A 20838-nucleotide genomic window follows, 5' to 3' on the forward strand; every position below is an offset into this window, starting at 1 on the left:
TCGAATAAAAAAACCTAACAAGGCCGCATAAAGTACGAAGTTGAAGACCATTGAAGACCAAACATTCCGTTTATGGTTATGCAGATATAAAATTACAATAGATAATACTCAGGATTGATTAGGTAATAAATTAGAGTTTACATTTTAAGTAACACTTATGCATGCAGAATTTAGAATTAGAGCTCATAAACTTGAAATACAAAAAGGTCGTTACTGAATTTAATACGAAACTAGAAAATAGAATATGCAAACTCTGTAATGAGTGAAACATGTGAAAAGAAGATGAGATGCATTTTCGTTTAACATGTAAAGCTTTGTTTAATGTTAGAAGTCCATTTCTTTGCAAAATATTTTACACAAATAAATGTATTTAAATACATGATATTATATCTCTTTTTTATTTGGTAAATGGGAAATGAAGATAAAGAAATTTTGGAAGTAATTTGTAAATTATTGGAGGTTTTAATTGAAAACCGAAATAAAATATTAAATTAGATTATCTTTAGTCGTGTTTGTATAGAGTTATAGATATATGATCATATTTACAATTAATAAATAATGATAATACATAACGGGGTTCTGTCCAGTAAAGGGTTCAGAGTAACAAACAATGGGTCATATTATATATTTTTATTATTACTTATTTCATTTACTTTAGTATTAGATGTTAATCAATAAGATCAAAACTAATCATGTCATACTTTGTTTAATCTTTTTTTGTTATTATTTTTTCGTTTTGTGTGAAATTTTGATTGTAGCTATTTTGCTCATTCTGGGAGCCGTGATTGGCAAATAAAATCTTTGTTTGTTTTTGTTTTGTATAAAACGTTCTGATAATGCACCACCTGACCCTTTTGAGGTATGTGCTCTTATAGGTGCAAAAGTACACTTTTATTTTGTGTCTGGAAATGTTTTCTGTTTAAATTCCTAATGCCTGGTCTAAACTTTTCAACTTAAAGATTTTTTTTGTAGATAAAACGGCAAACATTCAATCGATTTGTTCATACAAAATAAAAACAACACTTTATAAATTGCATGCGTCCGAAGCGCTCTTGATTTACCCTCATCGGGTACGCTCAAAGCCAAATATTTGAAAGCCAAGAATGTATAAGAATCGAAACAGCTGAAGAGCTATATTACCAACAAGGACTTAAAAATGATAGCCAAACCAATCGAATGTCAACTTTGCCTGAGGGAGTTGAAACCTAAGTTTCTTAATAATTTCTAAATTTGAAAACGGACGATTTAAGATAGGTTTGTTATAAATTACGTCAGTATCGACGTAATGACTACAGAGCTGATGATACCCTCGGTGACTGATAGTCCACTAGCAGCTGGGTCAAGATGCGAAGTTCATTTCAAGTAAACAAAAATGGTAGCCTTTTCTTTCGTTCCTCTGTTCATTTCGTAAACTTGGATATGTATGATGGCTGTTTTCGAAGCTAAGACGTTTACACAGATATCAAATTTGCAGGGTACGAAGTGAGACTAACTTTTTCACAAATTGGAAAACCCCAAAAACAACATGTGATGCGGCTTCGGCAATTAGAAAGTACGTATTTTCATTCCAAAGTTTTTACATCTTTATTGTACAGTCGTCTGCTCATCAAAAAAGCACACTTGGTTTAGCTCAGTCAATTACTAAAAATAGTGTCATGTCCAATATCATCACTACATTAATCTTCGAAATGCGCATCTAAAGCAGGACATTTGTACCGTTTATGTTATTACTACCACTGGGTCAATATATCCGTTGGTGGACAGTTTTATCAGCCAAGTAGCTATTTTTTCAGTACTGGCATGAAAATATTGATATTGTTTTATTGAAATTTGATGTTATGAAAAACGAAATAATTGTACATTAAGGAATATATCTCCTTCAACCACAGCTCTGATTCCATGTCCGGGTTTGGCTTGCTTTTTTGTGGGTTCTTTTTTGTTTTAGCAATGCTTCAGTGTGTATAAGAGTTTGGACTTTCAAAAAATAGTTTGGCCTCGAGCATCACTGAAGCAATAATAATTGTCAAAATGCGTATCTAGTGCAGGAAAATTGGTGCCGTTCATGTTAATACTGCCAGTGGGTCGATATCTCTGCGGGTGCAATGTTAGTTCCCTATGGTATCACCAGCGTAGTATCAAGTACTCTGGTATTGGATTGAAAATGCGGATATTGTTAATGTTGTTGTATTGAAATTTACTGTTTTCGTAATAATCCTAAATTAAGGAATGTATCTTCTTCAAGGTGTCAGACCACCAATTCAAAATCCCTATCTATTCAACCAAATTTTGCAATTTTCACAGCTTTCTTAAAAATTAACCTCAAGTTTAACTCCATAGAAACCAGGTATATCCTGAATTGTACATGTATCACCTTTCTACATGCCAATTTTCAACCCATGTTTAAAGTCTTCTAAGAAAGAACCGCCTTTTGGAAGACAAGTACTACTAACAATAACCCCTGGTTTTCTTGAAATCTTAAATAAGTATACTATGGAGCGCATTAATCCTCAATTTTTTATGCAAACTCATAGACAAGTTAATTTTGGCTCAAAATGGTCTAAATATATTTCTCTTTCGCCAAAAGTTTCATTTCTGCAAATTTGTTGGTTAGTTTAAGTAAACAATGACATCAAAAGCACTATTTTGTGTCAGGGTAGGACTACTTATACATACGTTCTAAATTGGAGGGAGTGAATTGGTGGTCTGACACCTCAAGCATAGCTTTGATTCCTTGTCCGGATTTGACTTTCTATTCTATCATCTTTGGTATTCTTAGGACTTTAACGTTTGCATTATGTTTTGGATCGACTTTTGAAAAAAAAATGTTTTAGCAGTAAGCATCACTGAAAAGAAATTATTTGTCTCAATGTGCATCTGGTGCAGTAAAATTGTACCGTTAATGTTAAAACATTTGTTAACATATATCAGTGTTATGGTCACATAACTACGACGTAGTTTCTAGATTTTATGCAGGACATAAAAACGCTTATTGCACATGAGAGTTCGTTTTAAAAGGCAAACCTAACTATCTGTGGTATCCTTTATTTCACGTTCGATGGGATAGAAGAGAGGCAAAAGATATCAAAGGGACATTCAAACTCATTAGTCGTGAAAGTGACATCATCAGTATGCTATTTTGTAGATGGTACTGCTGCGAAAGGGGAAGTTTACAATTAAAAAGTGTCTATTTTTAGGTCGTCCATCTTTTTGAATATTGAAGAAAAGATCGATATTAAGCACACCTTCTATTTACGGTAGTATCCTTAATCTTAAGGATGTACTTAGGTCAAGTGTAGGATTTTTTGTCAGATGTAAGGACTCCTTGGTTTTTTTCCTACGATACAGGGTAAAAATATTTTGCCCAATAACACTTTTTCTTTTCATATATGGCTTCAATAGTTCATAAAAGGTCATTTACCAAAATTTAAGCAGATTATAGATTTCTTTTCTTTCGATTTGAGACCCAAATAATACCAATGCATATATAAGGTAAAAGTCCGAGTCAGCCTATTCCCGCTATTTTTCTCAAAAATTAAATATCTCGAAAAGGAGCTCCATAACCTATCAAAATTTTGAGCTTATTTTTTCCTTAACTAATGCTCTTTTGACTTATAGTATAATTTTAAATTCTAGATTTTTTTTAATTTCACCTTAATACATCCTTAAGTTCAGTGGGATATCAGAGAAGCAAGCGCTCACTAAAATGTAGGTTATTGAGTGACAGGACATCATCAATTGCATCAATGTATATCTGAAAGTGAAATTAAAGAATTGTACAAGATGGTTATGTTTGTCTGACAGATTTTTTATGAAATATACTTTATAGGAACATAAAAACTAGTCGGGCAGTAGGGGTGCACAATAAGTATATTGCTCCGAGCAGTATGAAATATTGCACGATCTCGCGAGTGCAATATTTTACATTTATCGGGATAATCTTCAAAATAAGTGCAATATCTCTTTTATGATATACTACAAAATGTTTCAGAAAAACTGATGATACTCTGTCCAATGTCTGCAATGTTGATGACTGCAGTACGGACGTAATCTTCATTTATGTTATTTTTTATCTTTAGTTTTGGTTGAATACAAATATCGTTTTATTCGGAGCCTCTACAGTGCGTACCAAACTATAATGGGAAAGAATAGAAAACAGTATCGGCCAAGATGCGATTTTTTAACTCATCGTTTTAAGTATATCTATAAAGGAATACTAAAAGAAATATCGACAAAAAATGATTTTTTTTATTGAAAAAGAAATCGACATGAAATATTTGATACTAGATTACAAAATGAAATATTGACGACGTATGGTAATTTAAAGAGTTACGTTTTATTCGGTTGAGGGAAACTTATTGTTTAAAATTACGACTATAAACAGAAACTACTGAGCTGTTAATCGTCGGTATTTAACAACATTTAAGTGTGTTGTTTTAATATATTACTTTTAAAGAATATGAAGAAACTGTTGTGCAAAATTTCAAATATAAAGACATGCATGTTTTTGAAAATTGTGTTTTTTTTTTTTTTTGGAAATTTTTATATGTATTTAACACATAACGAAGCAAAAGGTAAGTAATTATTAGTTTACATGATTTACAAACTCATTTAAACGCATTAGATACATGTTGTGGAGATAATTGTATGACTTTTAAATCTAAAAAGTGTAATATTGTGCAATATAGAACACATTCTGTTAATGAGTCACATGTTGTATTTAAATGTGGAAATAATATCATAGAATACTCTACTACTTATACTTATTTAGGTCTAGTTTTAAGGATGTAGTAAGGTGAAATTATAAAAATCTAGATTCAAAATTGATACTATAAGTCAGAAGAGCATTAGTTAAGGAACAAAATAAGCTAAAAATATTGATAGGTTATGGAACTCCTTTTTGTGATATTTGATTTTTTTTAAATAGCTGGAAAAGACTGACTCGAACTGTTACCTTATATTTAGTATTGGTATTATTTGGGTCTCAAATCGTAAGAAAAAAATCTAGAATCTGCTTAAATTTTGGTAATGACCTTTAAATGGAGATTACGTCCTTACTGCGGGTATCGACACTGCAGAAATTAGACAGAGTACCATCAATTTTGCAGAAATATTTTGTAGTATATCATAAAAGGGGTATTGCACTTATGTTGAGGATTATCCCGGGAAATGTATTATATTGCACTCGCGAACTTGCGTAATATTTTATACTGCTCGGAGCAATATACTTATCGTGCATCCCTACTTCCCGACTAGTTTTTGTGTTCATATAAAGTATAATTCATACAAAACCTGTTAGACAAAAATAAGCATCTTCTAAAAATTCATTAATTTCACTTCAGATCTACATTAATTTAATGCAATTGATGATGTCCTGTCACTCAATAACCTACATTTCAATGAGCGCTTGCTTCTCTGATATCCCACTGGACTTAAGGATGTATTAAGGTCAAAATTTTTATAAGTTATGGAGCTCCTTTTCGAGATATTTAATTTTAAAAAAATTGCGGGAATAGGCTGACTCGGACTTTTACCTTATATTTAGCATTGGTATTATTTGGGTCTCAAATCGAAAGAAAAGAAATCTAGAATCTGCTTAAATTTTGGTAAATGACCTTTTATGAGCTATTGAAGCCATATATGAAAAGAAAAGTGGGTGTTTGGGCAAAATATTTTACCCTGTATCGTAGGAAAAAACCCAAGAAAGCCGATCATCTGACAAAAATTTATAAACCTGACCTTAGTACATCCTTGCGTGAATTTTTACATTATAATGTTACTGCTAAAGCTGTTGCAGTTTCGACAAATAGAGCACTTGGTCTTGTTATAGCTAAGTGCAAAATTTTAGGTGGTGTTACTCATAATGTCTTCTCAAAACTATATGAAAGTTTGGTGCTCCCAATTGTTAAATATGAGGCTGGTATTTGGGGTTGCAAAAACTTTTCTTTTATCAATGCCATACATAATAGAGCTAGTAGATTTTTTCTTGGAGTTGGTAAATATACTCCAAATGCTGCAGTTTCAGGTGATATGGGGTGCATACATATTTTTAAAAAATAACGGCAATGTTTAATTCGACTATGGTGCCGTTTGAACAATATGAGATCTAATCGGTTAAACAGAAAGGTTTGCATATGGACAGACATTATGAGTAGAAAACACAAGTGTATAAAAAATTGGAATTTTTATGTAAGGAAAACATTTTCTGAGTACTATGTAGAATATTTGTGTAACATTACAGAATATGTTGATAGTACCTCAGTTGTTAATATTATTATGTCTAGAATGTTTAGTAAATATGTTGATCAATGTCAATGCAATTTACAGTCAGAGAAAGCTCTATCTGGTAAAGGTTGAAACAAACTTAGAACATATAATTTATCTAAAAACAGTTTTGAAACTGAAACATATTGTATAATTCCAATGCCAATTTTACAAAGGAGTTCTTTTACCAAATTTCGAAGTTGAGTGGCACCATTAAGAGTCGAAACGGGGAGATATGAAAATTACTTTTAGAGGAGCGAGTCTGTGATTATTGTAAAGATATTTTAGAAGATAAAGCCCATGTTATTTTATCGTGTCGTTCATATGGCGATTTAAAAAAAAAATATTTGATGAAGCAAAACATTTTAATATTGATTTTATGTCTTTTGGTCATAAATAGAAATTAGTGTTTTTATTTACAGATACCAATATGATTCTTATCTGTGCCAAAGCCTGTTATTTTATTTTAGATAGACGTAGAAATGTTTTATACTGTAAATAATGTACTTATAAATATGTTTTATAATAGACGAATTTTTTTATAATTTTTTAATATTATAGTCTCTTATAATTCTGTACAGAATGGCTCTCTTTTTTATATCTATATACTTTTACACTAAATGTAATGTTGTATAATATAATATTGAGAGATGAGACTTAAATAAAATATTGAATTGAATTGAATTGAGTTGTATAAATATTTGAGTATTTTTTACGTTTTGTCTGTAAATATGATTGATTGATTGATTGATTGATTGATTGATTGATTGATTGAAAAAAAAAACACGGAAGATTTTACTAGCGATATAAATATTCAGTAGTGTCACATGTACCCGTTATAAAGTTTCTTTGTTGGTAAGATGTGCTCACTTATAAGCTGTATAAGTACACCTAATAAAGAATGGTGCCTGTTTTAAAACAATGCACAAATACAGTTGGTAATATCATTTTGAACCACAAAGAGTATATTTAAAGCAAAATAAAAAGAGTGTGGGATACATCATAATGACAACGTTTATACATTATCATAATTGAATGTTTGGTTATATACACTTTCCGTTTATATTTATATACATGCAATATTTCAGTAAGTACATGTGTACTAAGTATTCAATTTTGAAAAAATGCGAGATATATTCTATTCTTTTAAAAAAAGAAGATGTGGTATCATTGCCAATGAGACAACTGTTCACAAGAGTTCAAATTCAGTGGATGTAGGCAATTATAGGCAACCGTACGACTTTCAAGAAGAGAAATACCCATACCGCACAGAAAGCTATAACAGGTCCCGAAATGACAATTGTAAAACAATTCAAACGAGAAAACAGACATTCAGAATATGACATTCAGAACATGTTTGCTGGCGCCAAACTCTGTCCCTAACCAGGGATAATGATGTAACGGTACGTATATCTAAGACTAAAATTGAATGTTTAGTTATACACACTTTCCGTTTATATACATGCAGATTCTCAGTAAGTATTTTTGTACTTAGTATTTAATTTTTCAAAAATTCAAGATATATTCTAAAGGATTATTAAACAAAAAATTCATTGCAATTAATTTTCGAATAAAAAGTCAAAATAAAACGTATAAATTATTTGTCTGAAATCCAGATTTTAAAAATAGTTAAAAGATATTGTACCGCCTGTAACATTTTATGTTGCGTTGCTTTCAACAAAATATGACTACTTTGACTTTTGTTTCTTATTATGTTTTAGTTTTGGTCGAACGCTATTTTTGCTTTTTATTTGTGTCACCCGTTGCTCCATTTTATTTTTATTTTTAAAATAAACAACTTAGATATATTGACAGGACTTAATGTACTTCGAAAGCAAAATGTAGGAAAAATGTCAAAAGTAAGAAAAGATGTTGTAACTGATAGGACATCGCCTTTTCTTATTGTGAAAAATGACGAAGAATGGACGCAAGAAAAATCATTACCTGGTTGGTACCTTTACAATAATGTTGTAATTATTTATTAGTAGTTTTGTGCAATCTACTATTTGAATTAAATAAACGATTATAAGTCAGAGGAATACTCTTAATATCCAACTTTTAAGATTATCTTATAGCATATACATGTTATTCACACTTTTGCTGTTTTTATAGACGCATTTTTTAAGCAAATGAAAATTGTTCAAACATCAAACTTTTTTCTCAAGTGTAGCGGTCAATAAAACAAGTTGAATTTAGTCGATTTAAGAACGACAAATAAGATTATCTTATATGATATGCAGGTACATATAATACTAAAGACATCAAAGTATACACACACAATCCATGGAACTAGGATTGAAGAGTCAAGGGGAATAATTAAAAGTCGCTTTAGATAAACACAGATCGGAATAATGATGTATCATACAGATCTAGAGTAAAAGCTATAAAAACAAGTGAAACTGCGAGCTACTGCTCACTGATGATACAATGTAGCCCCGCCGCAACTGGATAATTTTAATAGTGTAAAAATATGTAAGTGTTCGGTAAACGGGAAGTTGTTGAATGATGAATCTGAAAACGCATCACTCGGTATAGCTGATTTATATAAATCATGAAACCAAATTTCAGAAATCCTTATGATGTAGTTCCTGAGAAAGATGCGACGAAAAATATTCATCGGACGGACGGACGGACTGACGGATGGGCAACGGATGACAGAGGTAAAATAGTATACCCCCACTTTTTTAAAGCGGGGTATAAAAAAGAAAGGAAAAACGTCTCTACTATCGAATATGCAACTGAAGGGAGTAAAATTTAAAGCATGCGTAGATGGGAAACACCCTCGTCTTTACTTCATATCAAAGAAGATAAATGTGTATTATAACATGGTTAAAGGTGAAGAATCTTATTTTATTTACATACATTTAGAAGCAAATTAGAAAATCAAGGAACGTGCTCATTTTAGAGCTATAGCCTCCTCCGCTATAGGTTTCCATTTACGTAAACTGAATTGGTCAGGTGCTATTTCCCTTGGTCGCTATGTTCGAGGGGAAACTGTTTCGTTTTTTCTTTGTTTGAATAAACAAGTTTAAACATGTGGTATGAGAAAGTCTGATAAAAGACCTTCGCAAGATAGAAGTAATCAATGGCTTAAACAAATGAAAATTGTTCAGAAAACTATGTTTCTTAAGTGTAGCGGTCAGTATAACAAGGTGAATTGATTTATTTAAGAAGTAACTTGTTTATGTGACCTCTAATATGGCGGCAAAGGGAAATAAATAAAATTAATGTAACACTATAGCACACAAAAGTTAAACAAAAATAGACGTTCTTTCACACGCTTTTATAGGAAGGTGTTCCCTTGTTGAAGTTGAAAATGTATGCAGGGATAAAATATAACAGGATTTTCTAATTTGATTTCTAAATGTTTGCATTTCATATTTTCTTCTTTTGTTTATTTATTATAAATGTACCAGATGTCTTGATATTTATAATGTATATTCTTTTTTCAGACAACTTTGGCAAACAAGTTACCTGTGTATTAATTGTCGGCTATGTTCGTGGTGGAACAACAATGATATTGGATACACTGGCGCAAACGAGTAGTAATTTTTATTTTTTCGAACCTATACGAAATCTAACAGAAAGTTCTTATGCAAAAATGCCCATAACTTTTTATAACGGAACAGTGAGGTAGATATTCCATAATCTTTTATTGATATCGTCTTTGTTGACAACAGTGATATATACAGAACTTTGGGGACCGGACAATTTGTTTGCCCTTCCCCTTTTTAGCCCACCTGGCCTAGAAGGCTCTCGGTTGTACTTTTTTAAATGATATAACCAAGAAGAATAGACAATGTATTATATTATTAGTACCATTTAATTACTTTCAAATTTTTGCATTATTTTCACACCTTAAAAAAGAGCAAAAGAGATAATCAAAACCAATTAGTCGAAGAGAGACCGACAATATCATGACAAAAACGAACAACCATAAAAGACAAAAATACAAATAACTACATTCAAGTTAAATAATGAGCAACACAAAGCTCACGAAAAACCGGGGTGATCTCTGAAAGGGTAAGCAGATACAGCTCCACATGTCACACACGCCATTTTACAGTTACGTGCATTTTTTGTACTTTTGCCTGTATAGTGCTTAACAAGTATACACATTGTGTAGTCCTTGTTTTTTCCTAATATTGTGAATTAATGACTCAGTTATTTTGCAAGATTAAAATGTACTGAAAACAGGACTTTAATATGTAAAATCAGCCGTGCTGACTACGCCAAAAAAAAAAACACAAAAAAAAACAACAGCAACAACAAAAACAAAACCACACACACACACACACACACAAATTATTTGATCATAACACCTTCAAACACACGGAATGAACGTGACCTTTGTAAGAAAACTCGTTGAAGAGAAGGAAATGTGAAATGGAATTGATTGCTTCATCATCCTATATTTCCTGCACACAATTTGAAATTAAACAAGTATTAAGGATGTTCGTTACTTCTGTTTTTGACTTTTTGTCAGATATTCGGAATCCTTTAATTTCATCCATGAAGTGCCAATAAAAATTGTGCCTGCTAGCCCCTACTTTTCTGTTCATAGTTTTATTAAATATAGTTTAAAAATCCATTTTTGAAAATCTAATAAAAACCTTGTTATATTTTCATAGTTTTTGAAGGGCCAATGTTAATTTATGAAAAATCTAGAGAGAATCATTTCCCGCCATATTTTCAATTGATTATGTCTCAAAAACAAGGACACGGACCTTTCATTTTTTCCCTGCTTTTTAAGTTCCGTTATTTATATGCCATCAATTTAAAATAGTCTTTAAGAAATCTTGTTATTTTGATACAGAGGAACGAACATCTCTAACTTGAGGAAAATATATAGATAACACATAGCTGAGAGGGTAAACCCCGAGAAAACATTGTCAACAGAGGCGAAATAGAGATTGACATTGTTTTTTCGAGGAGTACCAATATTCTCTATCACCCTCTGAGCTATGTGTTATCTAATTTATCATACTGAATGTTCTATCGTTATTGTCTTTTAAATTCTAAATTGAAAGTACTTTACTATGACGTCGTAATACATTTGTACATGACAGTACATTAGAAAAACAACAAAAGTGAAGCAAGATATATTTTTTTATTTATTTTGAAAAAAGTTCTGAGGCCAAAACGTTGAACTTGAGAATTGTTTTTAAAATTATTGATGTAATTTCAATTCATTGTCCCTTAAATTATCGATTTTTGATTGGTCTGCAAGTGGGGGTGACATTCAACACGTTATCTCCCGCTGCCCCATGGGATAGGTACCGATTATCAGATTGTCTGCATATTGATATTTTACAATATAAATATGATGAAAATCTAATAATCGATTTATCGGATTGTATTTGTGCATTTTGCATGATAGGAACAAGTGTTTTTCTTTATTTCACCAGCAAGGATAAGCAAATCAAAATCTGAAGCATTATAAAATAAAATATATAGATTGATTTTTAAAGAAATATTTGCTTTATGTAGCTATAACTTATGTCTTATGATAAAAATGTAAACAAAAACAAAGTAAATATTAAAAACTGATTTAAGTATATGTTGATTCACCTATAAAACAAGGTTTAATCCACCATTTTCTACGTAAGGAAATGTCTGTACCAAAACGATTGTCATGTGTAGAAGCTCTCACCCTTAAGGGCCTACTTCGTTTCGTCCAACTCGGGTTGACTAGAGTTATAAAATTAGTGTTAATGCGCATGTGCGCACCCTTCCCGAATCGAAGTGAAAACTCTTCTCGGGTTGATTTCAAAATGGTGGAATAATTATAGCAGCAGTAGTTAATTTTCTTTTTATAGACGTCGATAATAATCAACTTTATGTTCAAATTTGTAACATTATTAAATTAAGGAACTTTTATCATTTAATAATTTCCAGGTCTTCCCAGGTCATTACATTCATTTTAAAACTCTTGTTGTAGGTAAAGAGAATAGAATTTTCGTAATACATTCACATCTTACTCTTAGCAACTCAAATTCACGTAAAAAAAAAAAAATTCTCTGCTCTATTTATAAACATCACCGACAGTTTTAACACACGAAAAATATTTATTTCATTCCAAAAAGCAAACAAAAAATAATTTGACTAACAGCCCCTTTCTCTGGCTGTATTTTGTAAAATTTAAGTTATTTGTATCATACTTTTCTTTGCTGTTCTTGTTTGTCGCCATTTTGTAACTCTAGTAAACCTGCCCCAACCCAGGGTTGATGTCGAGTTAACTCAGGTAGGTTTAAAAGGTCAAACTCGGGGGGTTCGATTTTAAGTCGAGAGACTCTACTAACCCGAGTTGGACGAATCGAAGTAGGCCAAGTATGTGTACGGTATTCAAAAGGAAGTGACTGAGAAATATAACTCGTTTTTCGTTTCGATAAATACAAAAGAAGTTTTTTCTAGGGGAATGAATGACCATATTTCAATCATAGTATATTACCATTATTTATTTATTAGCTGTTATTTATTTGGCAAAATTTGAGGTACTTTGTTAATTTGCATAGCGGCCATATTGCTTTATCATGACGACAGCCATTGCAATAGGATTATACATGCCCTTAAATGAAAATGAGAATATGCCAATTCCTAGGTCGGATTAACAATTTTTTTCGCATACATGTATAGGTGTTAAATTAACATGGTTTTTTCCTTCTGTTCGTGTACAAATGAACATTGTCTACCTTGAAAACTTTCGGCCTTTTCAGTTTGAAAATCGGAAGCGTGGCTGTAGTATAATTGCTATATGAAATAACGAAATATCGTAAAAAAGCAAAATTCCAGATAGAAATAAAGGTACAAGAAGAGGTTGTTCATGATTTGTTCGAATGTAGAGAAACACCTTGAAGGCTGAATTTTCAGGTTCAACATCTTTTATCTTACATGATTTCCTAAGTTTTCGGCCAAATTCTTTCAAAGATATGATGATTTCATCCTTCACATTTCGTAAATAGTAAAATTTTCAGCATTTCCATTAGAATTACACAACATATTTGTAAATATCCGCCAACGGAAATTTTCAAAGACACGTTAGTTTTACATCCATGACGGAAAAAGACTCGATTATCCGTAATTTTGATATAATTTATATTTTCGGGAAATTATTTAATCAAAAGGGCCCAGGCAACGTTTTCCAAATCATTTGCATAAAGTACCTAGAATTTTGCCATATATGGCTTCGACCTACCTTTCAGTAACTGCAAGTACTCTTATTTCGGTGCTTTGTGTCTATTGTTTTTATGTTAGTTTTTTTTTAGTTGAGCCAATTGCTACTGATTTTTAATGTTTTGTTCTTATGTTGTGCTGTTATCCCACTATTCCAGGTAAGGGGAGGGTTGAGCGCTCACAAACATGTTCACCCCGCCACATTCTTTATATGCCTGTCCCAAGTCAAGAGCCTTTAGTTCAGGGGTTGTCGTTGGTGTATGTCTGTCGTATTTGTTTTTCGTAAATTGTTTTGTTATAGATTAAGCCGTTAGTTTTCTTGTTTGAATTATTTCAGATATTTCATGTCGGGGCCTTTTATAGCCGACTGTACGGTAAGGTTTTCTTTCATTGTTGAAGGCCTTAAGGTTGTCCATAACTGCTTACGTCCACTTCATTTGAACTTGAGTAACACAAAGTCTCATTGGCAATCATACCACATCTCCTCATTTTTATATTTACCTAAATCTAGTTCTGTATACAGAGTCATGTTCACATTATCCGACGGTTATCTATATAGTCTATTTTGATTCTATTTTGACTTCCAAAATCCTACTTTAAGTTTCAATTGTTCACATTTATTTTCTTTTTTTTTTTTCAGAAATATTTTTATGCACGGAAACCTACCCAGAGTACAAACCGAAATGTTAAATCACTGGTTCAACTGTGATTTTACGAAAATAAATATTGGAGACCTGAAGAATAACCATTTGATACACTCACGTGCCACCAAGTCGTACTTTGCTTGTTTGCGAAAATCACCATATCCATTTTGTATTAAAATGATGGAGAGCGTATGTGTACCTAAGGCGAGATGAATATTGAAAGTAGTCCGACAAAGAATGAAATCGATAGAACACATTTTGAGAAAAAGTGATAATCTTAAAATTATTTATGTCGTTAGAGATCCTAGAGCTCAAATTCATTCGTTAATAAAATCAGGACTGCTTGATCAGAAGTCAGTCAAAGTTCACTCTAGAGAATTGTGTGAAGATATGATGTTAGACTTCAACTCAACAAAAATTCTAAAAAGAGCTTATTATAATAATATATTCATGTTAAAATATGAAGCACTGGTAAAAAGTCCAGTACGGAATTTCCGAAAACTGTTTAGCTTTTCTAATTTACCTTTCACGGCAAAAGTAGACAATAGTATACGTCATCATCTATTGGAGAGCGGAACCGGATATGAAGGCAACTTTAACACAAAGTCAGGAAATTCTACCCTAATAGCCAACAAGTGGCGGACAGCTATGAACAAGGAGCATTTAAGTATTACTGACAAAGATTGCCATAGGACTTACGAAACTTTTGGTTACCGACAACTAGATATCATATCTTTGAATACTCTGAGCATTGATATCCAGAGTACACCATCAGAGACAGATATCTTTGATTTGTATTAATTTCCTTCTATACGGGTAAAGGAGGGAAAAGGGTAATGAGACAGCAACCTAACGAAACATTAGAATTAAACCGAAATATATCTAAAGGTTATTGTACAGTCTATAAGACAACAGTCAACTTGATATTATGGACTTAGCTTGTCATAGAACATACGAAACATTTGGATACCGACAGCAATTTCAAATCTTTGCAAATTCTAGTATTGATATCCAGAGTAGGCCATCGGAAACAGGCGCTTCTGATTTGTATTGAGGAATAAAATGTGACGTGGAGTACACGTCAATAAGGCAGTAATATAGGCTTGCAATAACTTAAACAAAAAGATACATAATGAGCAACATGCAGTCTTCACTAATACACAATATGCTATATATGCTCTTATTCGTCCCACGTCTTTAAACTTTAGAATATATTAAAAAGAAACAATGAAAGATCTGTAAGGAACACTAAATTCTCCAAATTACTCCCAAAAAATTAGTACGAATATAATAATATTACTATATTATGAGTATGCAAATAAATTTGGTAAATGTACATTTGAAAATATATATCGTGTTTCTTTTATCTGATTGATTTCGATATCTTTACAACAGAGAGATAGCATAATTATGAAGCCAGAAAATATATTTCTTAAGTTGTAGACCTATTTTTATAGAGATCGTTTAAAAATACCATTGTCAGTTCGTTATTTGAATAAAGAATATCATAAATGTCTTGGATTCCTCGCTTTTGTGTTATTGGTATAAATGAGTGTTACTTTTCCCCGAATGTGACCTACCGAATTAGACTTATCCCCGGGTTTGTGTAATTACACGAGTAACACAACGGTTACCACATGTGCAGCAGAATCTGCTCACTCTTCCGGAGCACCTGAGATCACTACTGTTTTTGATAGGTTTCATGTTGCTCGGTCTTTAGTTTTTCTATGTTGTGTTTTGTATACAGTTGTTTGTCTTTTTAATATAAAAATTAGGAGATGTGGTATGATTGCCAATGAGACAACTATCCAACAAAGTTCAAATGAAGTGAATGTAAGCAATTAAAGGCAACCGAGCGGCCTTCAAAATAAGGAAAAAAACCATACCGTATAGTCGGCTATGAAAATCCCCGACATGAAAAATATGAAACAATTCAATTGAGAAAAATTAACGGCCTAATTTATAATAAAACAATTCACGAAAAACAAATATGACAGACACGAAACAACAACAACCACCGTACTACAGGCTCCATGTTTTTGAGCGTTCAACACTCCTCCTAACCTGGGACAGGCTTTTGATCTTTATTTCTTTTTTGGCCATGGTGTTGTCAGTTTTTTCTTGACTTCTGAGATTGAATGTCCCTTTGGTATCTTTGGCCTCTCTGTTACTGTACATATGTATGTAGACCAACCTTCAACAGCATATATGTTATATATGACTTTCTAAAGTAAGTACCAATAACATCAAAAATACGACCACTTGATATTTTATGGTAGGAGAATTTTGAGAAGGAAGATTCTTGCCTGGTAAGAACTAACAAATAATAATCTTTGCCAAGACAGGATTGCAATGAACATTCCACACCACAAAATTATTTTATAAAAAAGTGAACTTTATTAATTTTTCGCTCGGATTTGCCTAGCAACAGGTGAAAACGAATATTCCGTATAAAAGGCTCTGACATTATAAGATGTAACACAATTCAAACGACAAAACTAACAGCCCGATTAATATACAAAACAAAAAAACGAAAAACAAGTATGCCAAACAGCTAGATGTATAAACGACAACAACTGAATTACAGATTTCTGACTAGAGACAGGCATATCATAAATTCAAGATGTGGGAATTGACCTACTGTACACAACGTTAATGTTATATAGTAATATAATATATAAGTGCCTATAAATAGCAACACATAGCATACAAATCTATTTGAGTGTGGATTAATAAGTACAAAGATTAATTCAATTACACAAATGAAATTATAAGTTGCCTAACAATGTAATTTTAACACACTGTTTAGTATGAAAACCTTAGAACGTTAAAAATATTTACAATGCGATAAAAAGTAAACGCAATATTTCGCTGGACAAACTAGCTTCATCGAGCGTGCATCTATCCAGGTGAAATCGGATGTAGATAAGAAACTTTTGCAGCTCATTGCACATGAATTTCGCTGCCTTGTAAAGAATTCAAAATTTGGATGAAGTTCAAGATTATTAATTTATTTACAAAACTGATGGTTGAAGTTTGCAACGTCCAGTGGCCAATATTACAGGATAAAAAGGACGATGCTGTATAATAAATTATTCTTTATCTTTCCTGTATCTTTTCTCGTCTTTTTCATTAAGCCCATCAGGTTCTAAAATGAGGAGCTGGTGGATCCAAAAGTTTTCTCTTCTCCTTCTCGCCGTGGTGTCCCACTCAGTGTTGACTTCTATGATTTGGAAAGTAACATTATTATTATTATTAACACTGAGTTTGACAACACGGCAAGAAGGAGAAGAGAAAACTTTTGGAAAGCATGAGTTCGAATCCCGGCGTGGGAAGAACACAAATTTGCTTCCGCGAATTTGCAGATTTAACATTGTTGTGCTGATATTTAAAGTAATTATGAATATAAAATGTGGTGATCCAATGGATGGAGTTGTCACTTGTTTAGACGTACTTATCAAAATTATTATTTCTGTGACTGTATCATACGATCCTTTACGATAGATATTTAGCTAATCTGCAATCAATTCCATCTTCATACCTAATATATCATGTACTGTGTTACAACTCTAGATTCTACTGACGAGGAAAAGTAACACTAGGCCACCGAAAGCTGAATTTTTAGTTCAGTCTAGGTGGCTGAGTGGTTTAGAGCGATGGACACAGTGCAGGCGGTGTTGTCTCGATATCCCAATAGCATGAGTTCGAGTTCCGGCTGTTGAATACAGAGAAAAGGGTTCCAATTTTAAGTAATTTAGGTATGTAGCAATGTTCAAAACTTGTGTTAATTAGAAGTTGTAGATACTCTAGAAATGTTTCACTAGCGTGAATGAAATTTTCAGCAGTGATTCCATAATAGTCCATATCTTTATTTGTATTTAAGTTTTTGACAGCATTTTTCAATTCTTGGATTGAGACTTTTTCATGTGAATACTTTTCCTAACATATATTTAAAATTAGTTTTGTTTCATCTTCTACTGCTTCTAAATGATTCGGATCAAAGTTCTGATAGTCAGATTTTTTGGCAAGATCTCCAAAATGTTTTGTCCATCCTTCCATTACACGGTCAGATGTTTGATATGTTTCATTTTCTACTATAAGGTCTTCAATAAATCTACCCAATTTACCCCTCTGTTTTCTAATTAGCTTATAAAATAAGGCAGTATCACTGGATTTAGCATCCAAGATTTGTTGGCGAACATTAATCCTTTCTAGTGCTTGCTCTTTTCTACATAGTTTCCTGAGATCATATTTAGTGATTGTTTTTTTTCCTTAAGATAGAAGTTATCAGGTTCTTTTGGCTGACCATGTTGTTTCCATACGAAGAAGGCAATTTTCTTCTTTTTCACAGCTTGTAAAATTTCATCATTCATTAATGGTAGTTTCTTTTTTTTCTTCCCCTTTTGTTTTCTTGGAGCAATTTTTGAGGTTGTATCTGATATTATTTGGTTCAGTTCATCAAAGGCTTGATCTAAATTCAATTTTTCTGATACTGGTTTAATTTTCTCTAATTACTCATTGAGCAAAGTTTTATATTCATTCTTGTCTATAGATATAATAAGATGTGGTATGAGTGCCAATGAGACAACTTTCCATCCAAATCAAAATTTATAAACGTAAACCATTATAGGTCACAGTACGGTCTTCAACACGGAGCCTTGGCTCACACCGAACAGTAAGCTATAAAGGGCTTATTCCAGTTTACTTTGGAGTTTTTTGTATTAGTATATTCTTTCATCTTTTTATAGGATATATCATATTTCAATGACAACATCAGTGGAATATGGTCAGAGACATTGCTATCTAATTCCTATGTTTCAATCTTGACAACATTTGCCTTATAATTGTCTTGAAACAGTAGTCTATTGCAGACATGGCTTGGGCACTTGGATGTATGAAATTAATTCCACATTCAACTGTTGAACGTTTATGTTCTGACATAAAATCAGATATTGCTGTTTTTCGTTGATAATTTGTTGAGCTGTATATGTTTTCATTAAGTCTCCACCTATTATCAATTGATAAGAGTTTTTATAAGTTTCAAAAAATTCATGGAGGTGGTCCAAACATTCATTGAGTTCAGTAAAGGGGTTATTAGAGCCCCTACATGGCAGGTAAACAGATATAAATATAGTATTGGGATTTCCTATGATTTCTATACATTGAATTCTCTCATTTCCTAGTTGCAGCGGAGTAATTATATCGTCAAACCCACGTTTCCAGGGAATACCCACTCCTCCGTAACCTCGAGGCATATGACTTGGTGGAATAGTATCATACATATCAACCGCTTTACCAGATTCATTGAAATTTTTATGTAGTTCTTGTAATAGATGTATTTGACAATCAAAAAGGCAATGTTCTTGTATACGCATTATATCAATCTCATGTATGAGAGGAACAGTAGTTAATTTATTTTTACAGTTAAAATCTAAAACTCTTCTCTCTTGTTGAATCACATTTATGATTGTTATCAAATACAGATTTTGTATTAAAATCTAAAACATGGTTCACATTATTTACATTGCTCTGTTTATTTACAGTTGTACATACATTAGATGAGGTATTGTCTTGGTTTTCTTTTAGGCAGGCAGTTATATGATTTTGTGTCTCTCGGGAATGAGGCTTTTTTGGACTAAAAACATGCTGCTGCTGCTCTGTTTGTGTATAGAATAAGGGTTGTCCTTGACATGCATTATGAAACTGTTCTAAGGATTGATGTACGTCACCATTAGACACAGTTTTAGTTCTTTTCTTCGAGTCCCTATCATTAATATCTGTTTTCCAACATTTGGTTCTTGTGTCAGTGCTATGATTGGAATAGGAGTAGCATGGGTGATTATTTGGATCTTGTGCTGGAACGATCTCGATAAGATTTGAGAGAACTGCACATTTTCTTGAATCAATTATTGAATAGTTGGTCTGGTGGTAATCACTTGCTCATCATTCTGTACACTATAACTGTTACTCATAGAACAATCAAGAGAGACGTTGTGGTAGGACCCAACATCGCTCCCCTGATGTCTATAAGCATTTTGATTTGATGTATCCGCACAGTTTTTTTAGTTCATGTGATGTTGAATAATGACCATAAGTATATGGTTGATATGTATAAAATGGTTAATCTTGGGAACTATAACATTTGTCACTTGTAAGACGACCAGGAGAGACGTTGTGGTAAAGCCCACCATCGCTTCTCTGATGTCTATACATACTTTGATTAGAATAGTCAGTATGCTGGTATGGTTGGTGTGTTCCTAAACCCTGATAATGAGAACTATAAGAACAATTACTCATAGGACATTCAGGAGAGACGTTGTGGTAAAGCCCACCATAGCTTCCCTGATGTCTATACATACTTTGTTTAGATTAGTCATTATGATGGTATGGTTGGTGTGTTCCTAAACCCTGATAATGAGAACTATAAGAATAATTACTCATAGGACGATCAGGAGAGACGTTGTGGTAAGGCCTACCATCGCTCCCCTGACGACTATGAGCATTTTGTGTCGAGTCATCATTATGGTGGTATGTTTTGTTCGTATCAAGCCTGTAATTTTGGGAACTATAACTGTTGTCACCTGAGAGACGATCGTGTGATAAATGGTGATCGCCATATGATTGACGTATATTTTGTCTGTTACTCAGTGGATTAAAATCTGTAGCCAATGAGTTAAGCTTCTTATTTTTGTCCATATCCAGAAGTTGCGACAATTCTTGGTCCACTTTCGTCAAAACATATTTTGGGACTCTGTCTCTA

General features: G+C 32.4%; 1 long non-coding RNA gene across 1 annotated transcript; it reads left to right on the plus strand.

The window, feature by feature from the left end:
• The first annotated feature begins 8045 nt into the window (after window positions 1–8045).
• On the plus strand, window positions 8046–14432 carry LOC127736641 (uncharacterized). Its single transcript, XR_007999091.1, has 3 exons — window positions 8046–8208; window positions 9714–9894; window positions 14075–14432. It is a non-coding gene; the product is annotated as an uncharacterized LOC127736641 (long non-coding RNA).
• The last annotated feature ends 6406 nt before the right edge of the window (window positions 14433–20838 follow it).

The sequence above is a fragment of the Mytilus californianus genome, unplaced genomic scaffold (assembly GCF_021869535.1).
Source record: "Mytilus californianus isolate M0D057914Y unplaced genomic scaffold, xbMytCali1.0.p SCAF_34, whole genome shotgun sequence".
Taxonomy (NCBI): Eukaryota; Metazoa; Mollusca; class Bivalvia; order Mytilida; family Mytilidae; genus Mytilus; species Mytilus californianus.